At 42.4% G+C, this 22,052-nt stretch overlaps 2 pseudogenes; both read left to right on the top strand.

The window, feature by feature from the left end:
* Positions 1 to 1,621: 1,621 nt before the first annotated feature.
* On the top strand, positions 1,622 to 8,700 carry LOC148092516 (eukaryotic translation initiation factor 4B-like; annotated as a pseudogene).
* A 7,420-nt stretch (positions 8,701 to 16,120) lies between these two features.
* On the top strand, positions 16,121 to 17,380 carry LOC107528700 (ethanolaminephosphotransferase 1 pseudogene; annotated as a pseudogene).
* Positions 17,381 to 22,052: the final 4,672 nt, after the last annotated feature.

The raw sequence follows: 22,052 nt of genomic DNA on the forward strand, positions 1-22,052 counted from the left end.
CTAATACATAGAACCAAATCCAAACAGGCAGCCAAATTGAGGAGGCAAAAAAAACCCCCCCAAAAACAAGCCCAAAGTGAAAGAACAAAAGAACTCTACAGAAGAAGAGTTAAGTGAAATGGAGATAAGCAATCTATCAGATATAGACTTCAGAATGCTGATCTTAAGGATGCTCAGCAACTTGAGAAAATAAATATAAACTATGAAGGAAATTAAGAATGTTATGGTAGAAATGAAAACAAAACAAAACACAACATTGGAAGGAATGAACAGCAGATTAAGGGAAGCTGAGAATTGGATCAGTGAATTAGAAGACAGGGTAGGAAAAATTACTCAATTAGAGAACCAAAATGAAAAAACAATTAAAGAACAGGAGGACAGTTTAAGAGAGCTGTGGGACAACATGAAAAGTAACAATATTTGCATCATAGGAATGCCAGAAGAGGTCAAAAGTAAGCAAGGGTTAGAGAATCTGTTTGAAGACATAATGGCAGAAAACTTCCCTAGCCTGGTGAAGGAAAAAGTCACACAAGTTCAGGAAGCACAGAGAGTCCCAAGCAAGAAGAACCCAAAGAGGCCCACACCCAGACACATCATAATTAAAATGCCAAAAATCCAAGACAAAGAGAGAATCTCCATGGCAGCAAGAGAAAAGCAACCTGTTACCTACAAAGGAGCTCCCATAAGGCTGTCAGCTGACTTCTCAGAAACTCTACAGGCCAGAAGGGAATGGTGTGAAGTGTCAAGGTAATGAAAAACAAGGATCTGAAACCAAGACTACTCTATCCAGCAAGGCTATCATTCAAAATAGATGGTGAAATAAAGAGCTTCCCAGACAAAAAAAGGCTACAGGAGTTTATCACCACCAAACCAGCATTGCAAGAAATGTTAAAGGGACTGCTGTAATAAGAAGCTGAAATAGAGAGAAAGAGAAACATAGTAATAAAGAAAGAAGATGGCAATAGATAAGTACCTATCAATAATAAGCTTAAATATAAATGGATTAAATATTCCAATCAAAAGACATAGGGTAGTGGAATGGTTAAAAAAACAAGACCGAAATATATGCTGCCTACAAGAGACCCACCTCAGAACAAAAGACTCACACAGTCTGGGGAAAAACAATCAAACAAACTTCTGGAGGACCTTAAAGGAGAGATTGACAGCAATACAATCACAGTAGGGGACCTTAACACCCCACTGACTTTACTGGATAGGTCCTCAGACAAAAAAATCAACAAGGAAAGAGTGACTCTAAGTGACACACTAGATCAGATGGATTTAATTGACGTTTGCAGCATATTCCACTCCAAAGCTGCAGAATAGGCATTCTCCTCAAGTGCACATGGGACATTCTCAAAGACAGACCTTATGTTAGGACACAAAACAAGTCTCTACAAGTTCAAAAAGACTGAAATCATATCAATCATCTTCTGGGATATTTACACCATGGAATACTATGCAGCTGTAAAAAGGAGGGATCCCTTACTCTTTGAGACAACATGGTGGGACCTGGAGAGTATCGTGCTAAGTGAAATAAGCCAGTCAGAGAAAGACAAGTGTCACATGATCTGATTCATGTGGAATCCAATGAACAAAATAGATCCAGAGACATAGAAGCATGGAACAGGCTGACGAATCTCAGAGGGAAGGCGGGGTGGGTGGGTGGGGAGAAATTAATGTAAGAATTTATATGCATATATGCATAATCCATGGACACAGTGGTGGGGTGAAGGCCTGGGGATAGGGGTACAAGGTGGAGGGGATCAATGGAGGAGAATGGGGGACATTTGTAATACTTTCAACAATAAAGATAAATTATAAAAATTTTTAAAAAAGAAAGAAAACAGGCCCAGCCAGTGTGCTCAGTGGTTGAACATTGACCTATGACCCAAGAGATTGTGATTTGACTCTCAGTCAGGGCACATGCCCGGGTTTCGGGCCTGATTCCCAGTGGGTACGTGCAGGAGGCAGCTGATCAATGACTCTCTCATCATTGATGTTTCTATCTCTCTTTCCCTCTCCCTTCCTCTCTCTGAAATCAATCAATAAAGACATATTTTAAAAAATAAACAAACAAGTACATAAAATAAAAGACAATATAAATGCTGGTTAGGATGGGGAACAATTGGAAGTCCCATACGTTCCTGGTGAACACAAAATACTAAAACGATTTTGGAACATTTGGCAGTTTTTTATACAATTAGACATACATTTACCATATGACCTAACAATCCCTGTGCTGGGTTTTTACCCAGGAGAAATGAAAACACATGCCCACACAAAGACCGGTATGCAAATGTTTATAGCAGCTTTACTCATAATTTGCCAAAGTGGAAACACTGAAAATGTCTATCTACTAGTGAATGGAGAAATTGTGGTCCATCCACGTGACTGAATTCTACTCAGGAATAACAAGCAATAAGCTGCTGATACATGAATGACATGGATGCATTTCAGATACATTGTACTAAGTGAAAAAAGTGAGATACAGAGAACTAGGTACTGTGTGATTCCACCTGTGTGATAGTCAGGAAAAGGCAAAACTATAGTGACAACAGGGATAAGACTGACTACAGAGAGGCACAAGGAACCTCTTTAGGGTGATGGAAATAGTCCAAATCTTGTTTGTGGTGGTAGTTCGGCAAGTATATAAGTTTGTCAAAACTCAGAGAGCTATACGTGTAAAAAGAGTGAATTGTAGTATATATAAACCTCACCTTAAAACAAAACAAACAAACAAATATATAAACCTTTTCTCTTTCACGCTGCTCTGAAAAGGGCAGGAGGAGGTAAAAACTGAGATTTTATTTGTTTGAAAGCTGAAATTTCACAGATTCTTAGCTGGTTAAGTGACAAGACAAGATTAAACGTGGCTTGGTTTGCTGTAACACACGCCACGTAGATAAGAAGCCTGGGGAGGCATCTTCCTAAGCATTAGAAGTTGCTCGTTGTAGGCTAGGTAGGAAGGGTGGGGGGAGCACTTCCCGAGGCTCTGGTCAGGATGCAGAGCATACAACAAGCCTGGCCTTCTGGTTCCAACCTACAGAAGGGTGGTCACACTTGTGGCCTCTGTGAGAAGGTCTCGGGAGTCCCAGAGGACCCAGATTTGTTTGTTTGTTTGTTTTTAAATATATTTTTATTGTCTTCAGAGAGAGGGAGAGGGAGAGAGAGAGATCGAAACATCAATGATGAGAGAGTCATTGACCGGCTGCCTCCTGTGCGCCCCCTGCTGGGGATCGAGCCCGCAACCTGGGCATGCGCCCTGACCAGGAATCGAACCACGATCTTCTGGGTCCTAGGTCGATGCTCAGCCGCTGAGCCACATCAGCTGACCAAGGACTCAGTTTGTTAAATATTTTCTAAGTGTGGTCCTGATGGATTTAATCAGATAATAATGGGGCGAAGAATTTCCATTTTAACCCCCCCTAGATATTCTTATGTACAATAAAATTATATTTAGAGTTAATGTTTGTTAACTTGTGGATTCTGTGAAACTGAGAATTCTTCAGTACACCAACAATTTATTTACATGCACATAGTTTATAGCAGAGATTCTTTCCTCCGCTCCACTCCTACCCACCCCTCAGCTCAGAGGCCTTAAACTTCACTGTTATGGTGGACTAGAAAATTCCACTTGGCCACTGCAAGTTCATCCCAGCTGCTCGAAGTCAGACTGTGGGTCACAGCCACCTCAGTGTAGTTACTGCCTGGAACTCCTGGGCACAGCTGTGCACAGCAGCCTGCCCTATGGTCCCACAGGTTCCGGCTCCAACTCTATTCTCTATATTCACCATGGAAGACTGTATGTGCAGATCAAACTTTACCAAAAGGTTGGAGTAATTAAAGAGGAAAGAACACCCAAAGTTAAACCCACCCTAATGGTCACTTGCATGCACACCTCTTCATAACTCTGCTCTCCTGCCCTCATCTGCCTCTCTTGGCTATTCCTACTTTCTCTTGTTTTCCCCTCCTATCCACAGGAATTGCTCTTAGCGCAAGACTCACTGCCTCCCTATTGTGTTGGTCAGCTATTGGCCCATAACCCTGCATTATAAACCACCCTAAAACACAGGGGCGCAACAATCTTCTCTTATTTTCCCTCCTGCATCTCCATGCCAGCTGGGGCTTAGCTCCAAACTGAGGTGGGCCAGGCCTCCTCCGCTGGTGTCTCCTCCTCGGGGAAGAATGGGCTACTCAGGCAGTTCTCACAGCAATAACGAAAATGCAGAGGGCAAGCCCCACCACACGTGCGTATTTCAAACCTCTGTTGTTGTATGTCTGCTAACATTCTTGTAGCCAAAGCTGCCAAGTCCAGAGTGGCAGGGCAGGGAAACACACTGCACACGCCGCAAGGCCATGGCTAGTGTGTAGGTGTGCGTGACTACCACCAGGGAGAGAAGACAGGGACCCGCTATTCAGTTTACACACCCATCATGAGTGTTGAGCTTAGAGAAATGCCTGAGGCCTCCCCAGGACAGTAACTGATAGTGTCCAACTCCTGAATCTACACCGGCCAGGTATCGATGGTCCATTCTGATCCTCTTGAAGATCTTTCCAAAAGCGGGATTTTCAGGGGTGCATGCACAAACATGGAAGCAAATCCTGCACACACACACACACACACACACACACACACATGCAAATTCGCATGTGCATGTGTGCATGTGTGCAGGTCCAGTTACATAGGACTTTCTCCAAAAAAGGTTAGTCTAAAGACTTTCAGAGGCTAAACTCCTCCGTAGGAAAAAGATTTTTCTAACTGCTTTATAAATGACAAGAATCTTATTTCCTAATGACATCAGGACTTCCTATTATGCTGAGAAATAGCAGTGCCTTCTCTTCAGCCTCGTGTCTTCATAAGCAAATGACCTGCCAAAAATAAAGCAGCCAGGAGCCAGGCCCCAGTGTATCTCGGTATGTTCGTCTACACGCCGCACCCCCTCAACTGCACAGACTTTTGCATGGAATATTCTTACTCCAGGGCTTCCATGCTCCCATTTTCTGTCTGGGTAGTTTTATCCCCCCAGTTGTATGTGGTTCAAATAAAGAAAAGCGGTCGGGAGAATCAGACCCTCACACAGCATGTGATCGTACACGTGGGCCAAACTGAAGACTGTACCTTAGCGGTCAAAATCTGGGCAACTGCTTCCAGCTCTGACACAAGGTCTGGTTTTATACCAAATGTCTCACTGTAAAGTTAGATAGAAAACAAACACATTTTGATGGTATCAGAAAGCAGCCGAGGCATCTGGGACTTGAGGGGCTAAAAATGGGACAGGAAAAAAATGCAATAGGATCAGGGTAACACTCTCCATGATTTCTTGCCTTAAGACAGTTGCTAAATTCTAAATAAAAAGGGCAGAACCTGGAGGCCAAGCATAAAGAAGCAGCTTAGAGACTCGCAGTGGTATCAAAACAAAATCTGGGGTTCATGGCTACCAAAAAAGCCAGGATTGGAAGGGCTCAGATCCTGGAGAAAAGAGAATTATTGAAAAGTGAGCTGATATTCCTCCCCATTTTCCCCATCAAGGCATTTGCTGATTCCTAAGCCATGAAGGTAAGAGATCAAAAGCCCAAGCAGATAAATTCTTTGGTTACTCTCTCCCCCTCCACCCACCTGCCCTCCTCTATCCCTCTGACATTCGTCAGTCTCATCCATGCTTCCATGTCATTGAACCTATTCTGTTCATCAGTTTATTAAGCTCTTTAGATTCCACGTATAAGTGAGATCATGTGATGTTTGTCTTTCTCTGACTGGCTTATTTCTCTTAGCATAATATTCTCCAGGTCCATCCATAGGGTCCCAAAGGGTACGAGGTTCTTCTTCTTTACAGCTGCATAGTATTCCATGGTGTAAATGTCCCACAGCTTTTTTATCCACTCATCTACTGACGGGCACGTGGGCTGTTTCCAGATCTTAGCTATTGTAAACTGTGCTGCTATGAACATCGGGGCACATATATTCTTCCTGATTAATGTTTTAGGATTCTTAGGATACCATGTATGCACAACCCAAGGACACGGACAATGGTGAAGAGAAGGACTGGGGAGGGGGAAGGGACGGGGTGGAATGGGTCATTGGGGAGAAAAAGGGACATCTGTAATATTTTAAACAAAAAAAAAATTAAAAAAAAAAAATCTGGAGACAAAAAAAAGCCCAAGCAGAGCCTGGCTGGGCGTGGCTCAGCAGTTGAGTGTCAACCTAGGATCCAGGAGATTGCTGTTCGGTTCCCCATCAGGGCGCATGCTCAGGTTGCAGGCTTGATCCCCAGTCAGGAACACGCAGGAGGCAGCTAATCAATGACTTTCTCATCATTGATGTCTCTCTCTCTCTCACTGTCCCTTCCTCTCTCTGAAATCAGTATATTAAAAAAAGAAAAAAAAAAGCCCAAGCAGCAAAAGGCAGATTGGGGCCAAAAAGTGAAATAGTCTCATTGTGCTGAGGAGTCCAAAACTGGAAGTCAGGGCCCAGCAGGGAATCAGGGCTCTGAAAAATACCTCCAGGCTTTCAGTCGAGACTCCAGGGGACTGCAGATAGGATTAAGGACAAAGCAGAAATATATTAGCCTCATAAAACCTAAAACCCAGCCTCAAAATACCACATTCCCTGATTGGATCCTAGTGATCTGCCCCTACTATTTCTGCCAGAAGAAAATTAAATTATCTCTGGAGCAGGAAAACATCGTGTAGAACTCCTACAATTGTTCGCACACGTTGTCTAAAACTCAATAAAAAATCTACAACTGATGTCAATAAATAGAACCAAGTGACAGAAAATCAGAAGAAAATAGTAGGTTAGATTCACAGGGGATTGAGATCCTGGAGCTCTCAGACCCAGGCTATCAATATGATTAATATCCTAAGTGCATTAGTCTCCTTCATATCCTTTGATGGTTTGATAACTAGCTCATGTCCTTTTAGCACTGAAAAATATTCCATTGTCTGGATGCAGCACAGTCTGTTTATTTACTTTCTGCAGGACATCTTGTTTGATTCCAAGTTTTGACATTTAGAAATAATACTATTATAAACCTCCACGAACAGGTTTTTGCATAGAAATAAGTTCTCAACTGCTTTAGATAAGTATCAAGGCGCATAATTGCTGGACCTTATGGTAAACATATGTTGTGTTTTGTAAGAAACCAGCAAATTGTCTTCCAAAGCGGCTGTGCCATTTCACATTCCGCCAGCAATGAATGAGAGTTTGCTGCTGCTCCACATCCTTGTCATTTTTGGTGCTGTCAGTGTTTTGGGGGTTTAGCTGTCCTAGTAGGTGTGCAGTGGCATCTCACTGTTGGTTTAATTCACATTTCTCTCTTGATATAGGATGTGGAAAGTCTCTAGGTAATGTCTCTAGGTAACAGGAGAATTTGGGGTGAACATTACTGATCGAAGACAGGAATGATTGTCCTTTTGGTTGAGATAGAAATCCGGATTCTGACGAAACAGATACGGACTGGAGGGCCCCTTCTGCTGCAGACAGCTTTTAGGACTACCCGCCCGAAGAAGTGATGATAGCTTTGGAGACAAGTTTCGAGATCGCTGTGATCCAGATCCATCTCATGGTGGGTGCTGCCATGAGGACTGTGATGGCCCACACAGGGGTACGGGTTGGCACGGGGCAGGGGTCACTATGATCACCGAGGCAGCAGACACTAGGACAGAGGCTCTGATTCCAGGACAGACAGTGGCAGAAGAGCATTTGGTAGTGGGGACTGTAGGGATGATGACCACAGAGGAGGGGGACACACTGTGAAGACAGATATGACAAACGAGATGATGGGACATGGTGTTCCAGAGATGATTATAGATGTGATAGAGGTTCATCCCACAGACCCAAACTGACTCCAAGCCCCAGAGTATCCCCAAGGAAGATGATTCCTCTGCCAGCAGCTCACAGTCCACCATTCAGTCTCTCCGTGGAGGGGCAAAGCCTGTTGACACAGCTACTAGAGAAGGAGAAACAGGGGAGCAGCTACGGAAGGAACAGGAGACACTGCAGCGTCAGCTGAACTGAAACTAGAGGGTCAGCCTGGGAGAGATGGCCGAGCTGGGGAAGTGGGGGAGCTCAGCACCCGGCTGGTGGGCAGGAAGGGAGTCAGCGCGGGCTGGCACCTGGGCTCTACCTGCCAGAGGTGCAGGAAGGAGAGTGGGAAGTCTCAGGAAAGCGAAACGCTCAGGGGGGAGACAGTCACTCTCCAACTTCAAAGACCCCAAACCCGAGTGGCCTCCAAAGGTAATGGCAGCCCCTCCACCAAAGGAGGATGTGGGGGTGCAGCGGAGCTCTCACCAACCTGCCTCAGCCCAGCGCTCAGACGGCAGCAACCCCTGCGAGGGGTGGGGTCGGGCAGGGGGCGTAGTTCCCACCGGCCCACCCTGGAAGGACCAGCAAGGAGAGATGACAACCGAGTGCATGCGATGGCTGCCTCTCAAGGCCAGGGTGGAAACTCCAGGCGTGTCCAGGAGACGGAGGGAGCAAAGACCACTGGAGGGAGTCAGGCAGAGAAGATGGCAAAAGGGAGCAAGACTTCACCTGCGCCTGAGCCAAAGAAGCCCAGAGAGAACCCAGCCTCGCGTTCCAGCTCGGCGGGCAGGCCGCGGCCCCTCCGTCACGGCCAAGACGGAAAAGAGATTCCACCGAAGGGACCTCTGCACCCGCTGCCTCCTCTTAGTCTCTCTCTACCCTGGAACATTTGAGAGCAAATCAAACCTCTATCGAGACAAGACAAAATACAACTCACCATCTCCTGGGGAAAAAACAAAGCAATAAGAAATGGGTCAGCCCACCAGCATGATTTAACAATCCTGGGAGTGAAAGACTTTCTGGGACTTGGGACTTCCTCTGTTAAAACAGGGCAAGTCCCGGGCAAACTGAGCTATGCTGGACACCTTTTGGGGTGCAACAGACCAGAGATCCTGTGTGTCACAAATAAGCCCTAGGCTTCCTTGCGATCTCTGATCTGCGGTGTTTCCCACCCTGACTCCAACACAGCCCCAGTCCGCTCGCTGCCTGCACGCCATCCTGTGAGCACATGGGCTTGCACAGCTGCTCTCCTGGGGGTAGGCTCAGTCCCTCTCTAAGCTCCGGCCCCTAATGCTTCTAGAGCTCTGCCCTAGGACTTCATAGTAAAAGACAGTGAAGGAAAAAATAGATTTCTATATCTATATCCATACCTATATAGTATTTATATTGCGCCAGAAGAATAAAACAGACCACAGGGTTGCCTCTGGGAAAACAGATGAGAAGATAGAAGGAAGACTTTTCCTTTTTTAGCAGCCTCATTGAGAAATAATTTAGATACCACACAATCCACCTATTTAAAGTGTACACTTCAATCGTTCTTAATATGTTGACAGAGATGTGCAACCAGGAGACAGACTTTTAAATGTCATCTTTTGTGTCTTTTGAATTAGAAATCTTGATAGTACAACTACTACAATTTAAATTAATTAATTAATTAAAAAAATTAACAACAACAAAAAAGCTGCTATGCTCTTGTGGTCTATCATACAATTGGGTAGGATGCTTGTAAACTGACTCAGTGTTGCCCAGCGGGTGTGGCTCAGCCGTTCAGCATCGACCTAAGCTGAAGTGAGTCATCACAGACGGGGACCTTGGCCCTATCTGGCAGAGACGCAGGAAGGAGAGTGAGAAGTTCAGCAGTTCAGCATCGACCTATGCAGCATCTCCTGTCCAGGAGATGGAGGTTCGATTCCCGGTCAGGGCACATGCCTGGGTTTCGGGCTCAATCCCTAGCAGGGGGCGTGCACGAGGCAGTCGGTCAATGACTCATCATTGATGTTTCTCTCTCTCCCTCTCCCTTCCTCTCTCTGAAATCAATAAAAATTTATTTTAAAAAAAACCCACCTGACTCAGTGTTTTCCACTTGTATCATACATTTATTCAATTCTTCAACAAATATTTTATTTTATTATTATCTTTTATTAATTCTCACCCAAGGACATACTTATTGATTTTAGAGAGAGGAGAAGGGAAAGAGAGAGAAACATTGATGTGAGAGAGAAACATTGATCAGTTGCCGCCCATATGTGCCCAACTGGGGATCGAAACCACAACCTTTCGGTATACTGGACCATGCTCCAACCAAATGAGTCACACTGGCCAGGGCCAATTCCTCCACAAATATTTTAAATGCCTCAGCAGTAGCTGACCTGCTTGGCACTGAGATTTCATACTCAGAAATTATTGTCTTCGGGAACATATGGTGTTCATTTTATATGTTTCTATCAAAATTGGAGGATCACCTGATCTATTTCCCTTTTTGCATTCTGCACCCCTCAGGTAGGTGGGGACACACATTTAGTACTTATGGGATGGATGCAAATGAAAATAGGGCTCAAGGCACAAAACTCCTCCTGGTTTTCACTGGGTGAGTAACTTTTGTTACCAACTATCAGAGGATGGAGGGGGCTCCTCTAAAACCATGGCCTGGGATCTGGGTCTTCCCCCTCTTGCCTTCCGGGGACCCTCTTTGCAGAGCACTGATTTCAGTGCACACCCAGGTCAGCGATCTCAGGCTCTTGTCCCAAGCACCGTGTGCAAGGGAGTGATCAAACATTTGGTCTCATAAGTCCCTCCAACTTGGCACAAGTTAAAAGACTTTTTAAAAGGTGTTTATGTTTATCTTCAGTGTCCTTTCTCAATTCTCTCTAATTTTCTACAATGAGCCTATGTTACCCATGTATTTTTTTTAAGTTAAAAATAAATCACATTCCTGATGGTGCCTCCTACAAGAAGCCTTTTTTGACTCCTCCCTCACATTCTCTAGGTACTTTTGGTTCCCTTCTTTTAGTTTCCATAAAACCCATGCTTTTACCATAAGGTATTTTAATCACCTGTTTAATTACCTGCTTCCCCCTTAGACTGTGATTTCCTTAGAGCAGGTGCTTTTCCTTTCACAACGGCTCCCTAGGGCCTCACATAGGGCCTGGTGCACAGAAGGATCTTACATCTTTCCAGCTCCCCTAAGTGCCCTGCCTTTTAACTTAGTCAACAACTGACTCCACACTTATTCTCAGAGAATCCAAAGAAGACTTCTTACTAAGTGACATGTCTTACTAAGCCCTGAGTACCCAACACTATTCAATGAATATGAGAAAATGAGGATTCTAGAGGGACTTGATCTGCACACCCATCTCAGAAAATCTGGAAACCAAGGCAGGTTCTCAGGCATATGATTTAGGGAATGGCCATATTCCTCTGGAATGAAAGGTAAGGGGGAGGCGGTGGGGAGTTAGGGGCTTAAACTAGATCTTAAGACACAATGTAAATTGGGAAGTGGAAAGGCATGAGTCTCTGCTTTGGAAGACAAATTGATGGAGGGATAGAGCATCATATAAACACTGAAATTACACAAGTCCAGTTAGACATACAATACTTGGCAGAAAGGAAGGAGAAAGAGGGAAAGATACAAAAGTGGGAAGGGGTGGAGAAAGAAGACACCAGAGAACTAACCATTTAAATAATACAGGTTGTCAAATTTTATTAATGTACAGGTAATGCTACCTAACATTCACTCAATGTTGCTCCTGAAGAACAGCATTTTAGACACTGTAAGGAATGCTACATCGGTGCACAAATATCTCCCTGAGACCCTACTTCCAGTTCTTTTGTGTATATACTCAAAAGTAGAATTGCCAGGTCATACGGTAGTTCTATTTTTAATTTTTGAGGAAGCCCCATACTGTTTTACATTCCCATTGACACTGCACAGGGTTCCAGCTTCTCCTCAGCCTCTCTAGCACCTGTCATTTGCCTTTACAGTAGCCAGTCTAATGGGTGTGAGGTGCTATCTCATCTTTGTTGGATTTACAGTTCCCTAATGTTTAGTGACGTTGAGCATCGTTTCATGTGCTTGTTGGCCATTCATTTATCTTCTTTGGAGAAATATCTATTCAAGTTCTTTGGTCACTTATGAATTGGGTTGTTTGATTTTTGTTTGGTAAGTTTTAGAAAATCTCTGTACACTCAGGATATTAGTCTCTTATCAGATATTACACATATTATCAGAGTTACACATATTTTCTTTCATTCTGTGTATTGCCTTTTTATTCTATTAATAGTGTTTTTGATCCATAAAATTTAAATTTTTATGAAGTCTAATTTGTCTATTTTTCCTTTTGTTGCCTGCATCTTTGGTGTCATATCCAATAAATCATTGCTAAAGCTAAGGTCTTGAAGCTTTTGCCTTATGTTTTCTTCTAAGAGTTTTATAGTCTTAGGTCTTTGTTTCATTTTTAGTTAATCTTTGTATATGGTGCCAAATAAGATTCACCTTTGTTTAATTTAGTTTTCCTAGCACCATTTGTTGAAAAGACTATCCTTTCTGCATTGAATAGTCTTGGCACCCTTGTCAGAAACCACTTGACCATACATGTGAGATTATTTCTGGGCTCTCTATTCTATTACATTGGTCTGTGTGACTGTCTTTATTCTAGTACCACATTGTTTTGATTACCATAACTTTATGGTAAGTATTGAAATCAAGAAGAGTGAGCCCTCCAGTGTCATATTTTTTTTTTCAAGATTGTTTTGGCTATTTGGGGTCATTTCGGATTCCATAAGAATTTTAGGGGGAGTTTTTCTATTTTTGCAGGCAAAAATAAATAAATAAATAAATAAATAAAATAAATTAAAAAATCACTGGGATTTTGATTGGAATTGCATTGACTATGTAGATCACATTGAATAGTATCACTATCTTTCAACCCATGAACATGGAGGCATTCTCATTTTTTATGTCTTCTTTACTTTCTTTCAGCAAGTTTTGTAGTTTTCATTGTATAAGTCTCTTACATCATCAGTTAATTCCTAAATGTTTTATTTCTTTCGGTGCTATTGCAAATGGAATTGATTTCTTAATTTCCATTTCAGATTTCATTGTCATTGTAGAGAAATGCAACTGATTTTTGTGTGTTGTTTTCTATCCTATTACATTGATGAATTCGTTTATTCTAACAGGTTTTTTTTTTGTGTGTATGAAATCATTAGGGTTGATCAAAACTGGCTGACAAGAGCCAAGATGGCACAGACTGAGTGGAAGGTACACTGACACTCTCCCAGGACCAAAATGGAATTACTACTAAAATATAGAAAAACTACCCAGAATAATCATCTGCAACTGAAGATGAGTTGCAGAGCACCCTCAGAACTTTTCCTCCCTCAGGAGGAAAAGTGGAGACCACATAGAGACTGGTATGAAGTGCAGAGGTGCAAGAGGGCTGGCTGGGCCCCCACAGGCAGCAGCTGAAGGTCAGGAGGGAGATCTCAGCTGTGGGGGGTTCCCACTGAGCACTTTGGGCCTAAACCCCAGGCTGGGCTTCCCAGCCAAGAGGACCAGAACTGAGAAAGTTACCCACATACCATCTGGCTGTGAAAAGCAGATGGGGTTTTGTCTGCCAGAGAGAGATGGCTGGAAATGCAGGCACCCTCTTAAAGGGCCAATGCACAAAGTTTCGTGTGCAGCCACTCACCTTGGGCTCCAGCAGAAGCAGAGTGGACCAGAGCTGTGTGAGGAGGATCCAGGGGGGCTGGCTGGGAGAATAGATCTCAAAGGGCACCCATCTGGACCCTGGTGCTGAGTCATTCCCTCATAGGGCAGAGGACATCTTTCTCAGGCAGACATTTACCTTCCAAGCACCTTTTGCCTGGGGGGAAGCAATTGCCCCAACCAGCTGGAAAATCTCTAGCCCCATTCCATGGCTCATTAAGAGACTGAATAACAGCCTCTGGGTGCTTTGAGTCTTTGTCTGATTTGCTTCTGGACCCAGGGCTTGGAAAAACAGACCTTGGTGCACATCTTGGTCCTTTCCAAAGGCACCCATCCCCAGCAGAGGAAACTAGAAGCTATGGAGTGTGGAAAACTTCAAATGGCACTCAGGGCCAGTCACATACAGCATCTGACATTGGCTTGCACCAGAGATCATCCAAAAAGACTGGGAGTCCTCGCAGATCTACCTAATACATAGAACCAAATCCAAACAGGCAGCCAGAATGGGAAGATAAAAACAAGCTCCAAATGAACGAACAAAAGAACTCTCCAGAAGAAGAGCTAAATGAAATGGAGATAAGCAATCTATCAGATAGTTCAGAATAATGATTATAAAGATGCTCAACAGCATGAAAAGAGATATAGAAACTATAAAGGAAATTAAGAATGAAGAGTAGAAATAAAAAAAAAAATACATTGGAAAGAATAAACAGCAGATTAGGGGAAGCTGAGGATTGGATCAGCGAATTAGAAGACAGGGGAGAAAAAAATCACTCAATCAGAGAACCACAATGTAAAAACAATTAAAAAACAGGAGGACAGTTTAAGGGAGCTGTGGGACAACATGAAAGGTAACAATATTTGCATCATAGGAATGCCAGAAGAGGTCAAAAGTAAGCAAGGGTTAGAGAATCTGTTTGAAGACATAATGGCAGAAAACTTCCCTAGCCTGGTGAAGGAAAAAGTCACACAAGTTCAGGAGGCACAGAGAGTCCCAAGCAAGAAGAACCCAAAGAGGCCCACACCCAGACACATCATAATTAAAATGCCAAAAATCCAAGACAAAGAGAGAATCTTCAAGGCAGCAAGAGAAAAGCAACCTGTTACCTACAAAGGAGCTCCCATAAAGCTGTCAGCTGACTTCTCAGAAACTCTACAGGCCAGAAGGGAATGTCGTGAAGTATTCAAGGTAATGCAAAACAAGGATCTGAAACCAAGACTACTCTATCCAGCAAGGCTATCATTCAAAATAGATGGTGAAATCAAGAGTTTCCCAGACCAAAAATGGCTAAAGGAGTTTATCATCACCAAACTAGCATTGCAGGAAATGTTAAAGGGACTGCTGTAATAAGAAGCTGAAATAGAAAGAGAAACATAGTAATAAAGAAAGAAGATGGCAATAGATAAGTACCTATCAATAATAAGCTTAAATATAAATGGATTAAATTTTCCAATCAAAAGGCATAGGGTAGTGGAATGGGTAAAAAACAAGACCCAAATATATGCTGTCTATAAGAGACCCACCTCAGAACAAAAGACTCACACAGTCTGGGGAAAAACAAACAAACAAACAAACAAACAAACAAACAAACTTCTGGAGGACCTTAAAGGAGAGATTGACAGCAATACAATCACAGTAGGGGACCTTAACACCCCACTGACTTTACTGGATAGGTCCTCAGACAAAAAATCAACAAGGAAAGAGTGACTCTAAGTGACACACTAGATCAGATGGATTTAATTGACGTTTATAGCCTATTCCATTCCAAAGCTGAAGAACAGGCATTCTCCTCAAGTGCACATGGGACATTCTCAAAGACAGGCCTCATGTTAGGACACAAAACAAGTCTCTACAAGTTCAAGAAGATTGAAATCATATCAATCATTTTCTGGGATATTTACACAATGGAATACTATAGCTGTAAAAAGGAGGGATCCCTTACTCTTTGAGACAACATGGTGGGACCTGGAGAGTATCATGCTAAGTGAAATAAGCCAGTCGGAGAAAGACAAGTGTCACATGATCTGATTCATGTGGAATCCAATGAACAAAATAGATCCAGAGACATAGAAGCATGGAACAGGCTGACGAATCTTAGAGGGAAGGCAGGGTGGGTGGGTGGGGAGAGATTAACCCAAGAATTTATATGCATATATGCATAATCCATGGACACAGAGAGTAGTTGGGTGAAGGCCTGGGGGGAGGGGTACAGAGTGGAGTGGCTCAATGGGGGAAAAAGAGGACATTTTTAATAATTTCAACAATAAAGATAAATTTGAAAAAATCATTAGGATTTTCTACGTACAAGATCATGCAATCTGCAAAACAGAGATAATTTTACTTCTTCCTCAAGTGATTTTATTGCACAGTTGTGGAGCCAGGGTTGAGAGTCTCTTCAGTTGATCTTAATGCCTAATCAGTGCTTCTAGTGTTACTTCATGCTATCCTGAGTGTGACTCTGGTGTTTAACAATAAATATTTGTTGCTTTGCCAGATCTTCCCATCCTTGCCCAGTGGGTGTGGTGCTTGTCTTTCTGTAGCTTGTCTGGAAGAGCTGCTGCCAAGTGGGCCCTCCGTGTTTAGGCTAATTACATGGCTAGTGTGACTAACCGTGGCTAGTTACAAACACACAGGCTAGGAGCCGCTGGCCAGCTTGGACAAGTGCAAGTGCGGTGCTATGGATACCAACCCACTCTCTCTGTTTATCATGCATCCATTTGAAACACTATAGTAAAGGTATTTCCTACTTGGCTGAATCTAAATCTGATAAGCTTATCTGGCTTTCTGCTCATTATATTTAATTTCTTATCTATGGCATACTTTGATCCTGACTTTTATGCTTCAGCACCAGGTCACAAGCATGGGTTTGGACTGTAGTAGCAATCTGAGTTCATAACCTACACTCCAGATGGCGTGGATAGAAAGCAATCCTGCAAAACCAATTCCATCCTTCCCTAGGGGAGCATTCGACCATGGCCTGAGAGCTGGCCATGTGTGTACTTGTTGTGACTATGCGTTCCATCTTTGGACAAGGCTCATCTGCAGTTCGTGTTTTGTTCTTTATCTGCCGCTATGAGTAGTTTTGTTTTTGTTCATCTTGTCCCACTGGGAAAAGTATAACACAGGAAATCTTTTCCTGCCATGGGGATGTTACATTAGCCAGGAGGCAATTTCTTTTATCTGTAGAGTGACTGAGATCTGTGTGAGTCGAGATCTGTTAAAATCATTAATAGTTTTCTTTGCTGTTTAATTTCTTTCTTTTTTAAAAAATATGTCTTTATTGATTTCAGAGAGGAAGGGAGAAGAAGAGAGAGAGACAGAAACATCAATGATGAGAGAGTCATGAATTTGCTGCCTCCCGCATGACCCCTGGTGGGGGTCCAGCCCGAAACCCAGGCATGTGCCCTGACTGGGAATTGAACCTCCATCTCCTGGATCCTAGGTCGATGCTCAGCCGCTGAGCCACGTTGGCTGGTCTGCTGTTTAATTTCTTATGTAGAGACCTATCAACTGTAATGATTATTGGTTGTGCATTATGTGTGGCTCTTCCAATGAGTTATTAAACTGTCTCAGAATCTATAAAAATAACACCTTGAAATATGGTTCAATTTATGAAGCTATGGTTCCTTTCATTTCTCCCTGTTTGCTATTCATGTTGCCTCCAGCATGGATCCTCCGGTCACCTGCAGATATTTTAGAGATATAATCCAGAGTATTCTACTTTATGGTTGGCAAACAGGCTTTGCCAACAGCTCGTGTCAGCTGATTGTGACAAATTAGCAGAACTCAGTGCCCACCTTTGACTTTGTTGCTGGTTCCTCTCTTCTTGGTTATGGTGACAAACTTAGGCGTAGCCTCTCCATGAGGGGCATGCTCCTGTGTATATAAGCAGCTGCTCTCAGGCTGGCTCATGTCCACTGAGAGCACACGTGGTAAAGCCACAGAGCAGCCATGTTCGGATTTCCCCTTCTAACTGGGAAAATCAAACTCAGATTGACTAGGAATGGAAGAAAGCCTATTGCCTTGCAATCTACAGAAAGTAGGACTATAGATGAGATGCTTGCAAATATTTTATCCTTCACCGTTGAACCAAACTGGTCTGTGTAACAGACATGGGGACTCGGTGTCCCCATGGAAGGATATACATGATGTGAACTTGTGAAATTTTGGACCTACTATTTCCCAGCTTATTTTATTTTTATAAAACTATGTGGCATTTTAGTTAAGCATAATGCGCATTAGACCAGCAAAATATTCCTAGTGATTTTAGCTCCATGAGTCGGTAATGTTTTGGTTCATACAGAGTTAAAGATGCTTTGTTTTCATTTTTAAAACCTCAAAATTGATTTAGGAACACTGATAACATTCAGAAAACCACAGTATGTTTCTATATTTGGTACTTAGTAGTAGGTCTTCAGCCCAAATCTAATAGCGGGAAAAGATAAGAACAAGTCTCTTCCAGCAGGAGATGACAAATGATTACAGAACAATATACAGTTGCCAACTATTGGCTTCTCCTCCCTGTGGAAATGCCTATGCCCTCACGTGTAAGAGAGCTCATATATTTAGATTCTCTACTATTCTGGCTTTATGGAACAGATCTTGGTAAATGGTTTTTAATTTCCTTTTAAAAAATATTCTATTGAGACTTGATAGATTATAAATGCAGCTCACCCACTGGCATGATTCACTGTTTAAATGTGGCATTTCCCCCCCTTCAGCTGCAAGTTGCAGAGATTTGGTGCCAGTGAGCTATGATTATATGAATGTATGTGACAATCCCAGTCTTATGACGATCAACTTCTTTATCAGAGAATTTTACTTTGGAATTGAGACTCTCATGAATCTCACTATGAAATTACTACTGTGAACCTCACAGCAAAACTAGCTTCCTGATTCCATTTGTCCTCTCTTTCTTCCTTCCCCTCTATCTCTTTCTGTGGAGGGGAAAGAGCTGTGTTTTTTTAATTTCACATGGGATAGAGAAATAGAGAGAAAGTCTTTGACCCCCCACTTGCCCTCCTCCCCATTTGAAGAATGTTTTGATATACACACCTTACTGAGCACACACTCCCTGTAACATGACTCTTGGTAATTTTGGAGGTTTACTGACAAATATAAAAATCCCTTTGACTTTAACATGGTTGTTTTATAGATCACACCTTTTCATAAATGTGGATATTTTCTTCTATTTTTTTTTCACTTTGTCTCTATTTAGTTTGGTGGCGCTGGTGACATTTACTTGCTGAGTTTTTTGTTGTTTTTTGTATTTTCCACTGAATAAAGTTTGTGCTCAAATAAAGAGTGTGTCTTAAACATTGTTTATGGGATGGATTACACTTGGATAAAATAGGCATCTCTGTGTTGATATCTAATTAAATTCATAACCATTATTTATGAATGTAATCATTGTAAAATTTAATTATAGTGTATTCCTTTGTTGAATTTCAGTCTCCTGCTTTGTAAAAATAGCTATGTAATGCTATGTAATTGACATTTAAGTTTTTTAATTTGTAAATTCTAATAATTGTCATTCAGGTTATTAGAAATGAGGAGTCAGGAGTAAACTTTTGGTTCTGTAGAAACTTTAAAAGTTGTACAGATCGAGGTATATTCGATGATTTTCTCTCAGACAAAAATAAACAGTGAAAATAGGTAAGAAATTGATGCAGAAAAATGTGGGTAGTGATTCCATGTTTGTTAATAAGTTGCCACCATACAGGTCAGAGAATGAACTAATGAAGTGAAGGTAACACTATATCTATCTATCTATCTATCTATCTATCTATCTATCTATCTATCTATCATCTATCTATCTATCTATCTATCTATCTATCTATCTATCTATCTATCTATCTATCATCTATCTATATTTTGTATACCTTGTTCTGTGTCATCTGTAAAATTGAACTGGATAAAGTATTAATTTGGGTCCAGCTGGTGTGGCTCAGTGAATGAGGATTGACCTATGATCCAGGAGGTCATGGTTCAATTCCCAGTCAGGGCACATGCTCGGGTTGCAGATTCGATCCCCAGTAGGTGGTGTGCAGGAGGCAGCCAATCAGTGACTCTCTCATCATTGATGTTTCTACCTCTCTCTCCCTCTCCTTTCCTCTCTCTGAAATCAATAAAGACATATCAAAAAAATTTTTTAAAAAATTTAAGTATTAATTTGGGCTGGGGACACAGTTTTGTTTTAAAGTTTCTTAGCTAATCCTTTTGCTGCTTTATTGTCCTGTACACAAGAATGAAATTAAACTGATGTAAGAAAATAACTAATAATTATATACAAAATGACAAATTTGGACCATAGGCTTTCTTCACCTTATACAGTACAGTAAAAAAAATATTCTGGAAAAATATAAAGGTAAGTATTTGTCACTTAAAATAAGCCCCAAACTCAAGCCTATAATTCCATCTGTTTTCATCAGAGAGAAAACAATCTGTTCCAATGTTGACTATGTTTGACTTAAGAGTTTATACGTCAGATTCCAAGATGATGGTGGGCTGAGTGGAAGCTACACTGACACTCTCCCAGGACCAAAATGGAATTACAACTAAAATAGAGAAAAACCATCCTGAATAATCAACTGCAACTGAAGACTGGCTGGAAAGCACCCTCATAACCAAGGAGGAAAAGTGGAGACCACATAGAGACTGGTAGGAACTGCAGAGGCATAAGAGGGCTGGCTGGGCTCCCACAGGCAGCAGCTGAAGGTCAGGAGGGAGATCTCAGCTGTGGGGGTTCCCACTGAGGACTCTGGGGCCTAAACCCCAGGCAGGGCTTCCCAGCTAAGAGCACCAGAACTGAGAAAGGTGCCCACATAACATCTGGCTGAGAAAAGCAGCAGGGTTTCTGTCTGCCAGGGAGAGACAGCTAGAAATGCAGACACCCTCTTAAAGGGCCAATGCACAAAGTTTTGTGTGCAGTCACTCACCTTGGGCTCCGGGCAGAAGGAGGGCAGAGTGGGCTAGAGTGGTGTGAGAAGACTCTGGGGTTTCAGGCTCTGCAGATGGCCATCTGGATTCCTGTGCTGAGTCATTCCCCCATACAGCAGAGGACATCTTTCTCAGGCAGACCTTTGCTAGACAGGTAGCTTTTGCCTTGCAGAGAACAATTGCCCTACTCACTGGAAAACCACTCACACCACCCTGTAGAGTTTATGCCTTCCTGTAGTCAGCAGCCTGAGGCTCATTAAGAGACTATGATCAATCAACCTGCAGGCAGAGGTGGACCTCTGGGAGCTTTCAGTCTTTGTCTGATCTGCTTCTGGACCCCAACCTTGGAAATGCAGACTTTGTTGTGCATCTTGGTCCCATCCAAATGCACCCAGCCGCAGCAGAGGAAACAATAAGTCAGCCAGCAGAGGGACCCACAAGCCGTAGGTTGTTGATAATTCCAAACAGGGTACTCAAAGCCAGTCACAAAGAGCGTCTGACATTGGCCTGCACCACAGACCCTCCGAAAAGACTTAGACTCCTAGAAGACTTACCTAATACATAGAAACAACCCAAATAGGCAGCCAAAATGGGGAGACAAAAAAAAAAACAAGCCCCAAATGAAAGAACAAGAGAAGTCTCCAGAAAAAGAGCTAAATGAAAAGGAGATAAGCAATCTATCAGATATAGAGTTCAGAATACTGAAAGTAAGGATGCTCAACAGCTTGAGAAAAGATATAGAAACTAAACAATGACCAGTCGGAAATGAAGAATGGCATAGCAGAAATAAAGAATACACTGGAAGGAATAAACAGCAGATTAGAAGAAGCTGAGGATCAGATCAGTGAATTATAAGGCAAGGTAGAAACAATCACTCAATCAGAGAACCAAAAAGAAAAAAACAATTAAAAAACAGGAGGACAGTTTAAGGGTGCTGTGGGACAACATGAAAGGTAACAATATTTGCATCATAGGAATTCCAGAAGGGGAAGAGAATAAGCAAGGGTTAGAGAATTTTGAAGAAATAGTGGAAGAAAACGTTCTTAACCTGGTCAAGGAAAAAGCCACACAAGATCAGGAGGCACAGAGAGTCCCAAGCAAGAAGAACCCAAAGAGGCCTACACCCAGACACATCATAATTAAAATGCCAAAAATTCAAGACAAAGAGGGGATCTTAAAGGGAGCAAGAGAAAAGCAACCTGTTACCTACAAAGGAGCTGCCACAAGGCTGTCAGCTGACTTCTCATCAGAAACTCTACAGGCCAGAAGGGAATGGCATGAAGTATTCAAGGTAATGCAAAACAAGGATCTGAAACCAAGACTACTCTATCCAGCAAGGCTATCATTCAAAATAGATGGTGAAATAAAGAGCTTCCTAGACAAAATGGCTAAAGGAGTTTATCACCACCAAACCAGCACTGCAAGAAACGTTAAAGGGACTGCTGTAATAATAAGAAGAAATATAGAGAGAAACACAGGCATAAAGAATTAAAATGGCAATAAATAAGAACCTATCAATAATAACCTTAAGGACGTTAAGGGAGAGATCAACAGCAATACAGTCATCATTGTGGACTTTAACACTCCACTGACTTCAC

The sequence above is a fragment of the Miniopterus natalensis genome, chromosome 9, assembly GCF_054644295.1.
Source record: "Miniopterus natalensis isolate mMinNat1 chromosome 9, mMinNat1.hap1, whole genome shotgun sequence".
NCBI classification, from domain to species: domain Eukaryota; kingdom Metazoa; phylum Chordata; class Mammalia; order Chiroptera; family Miniopteridae; genus Miniopterus; species Miniopterus natalensis.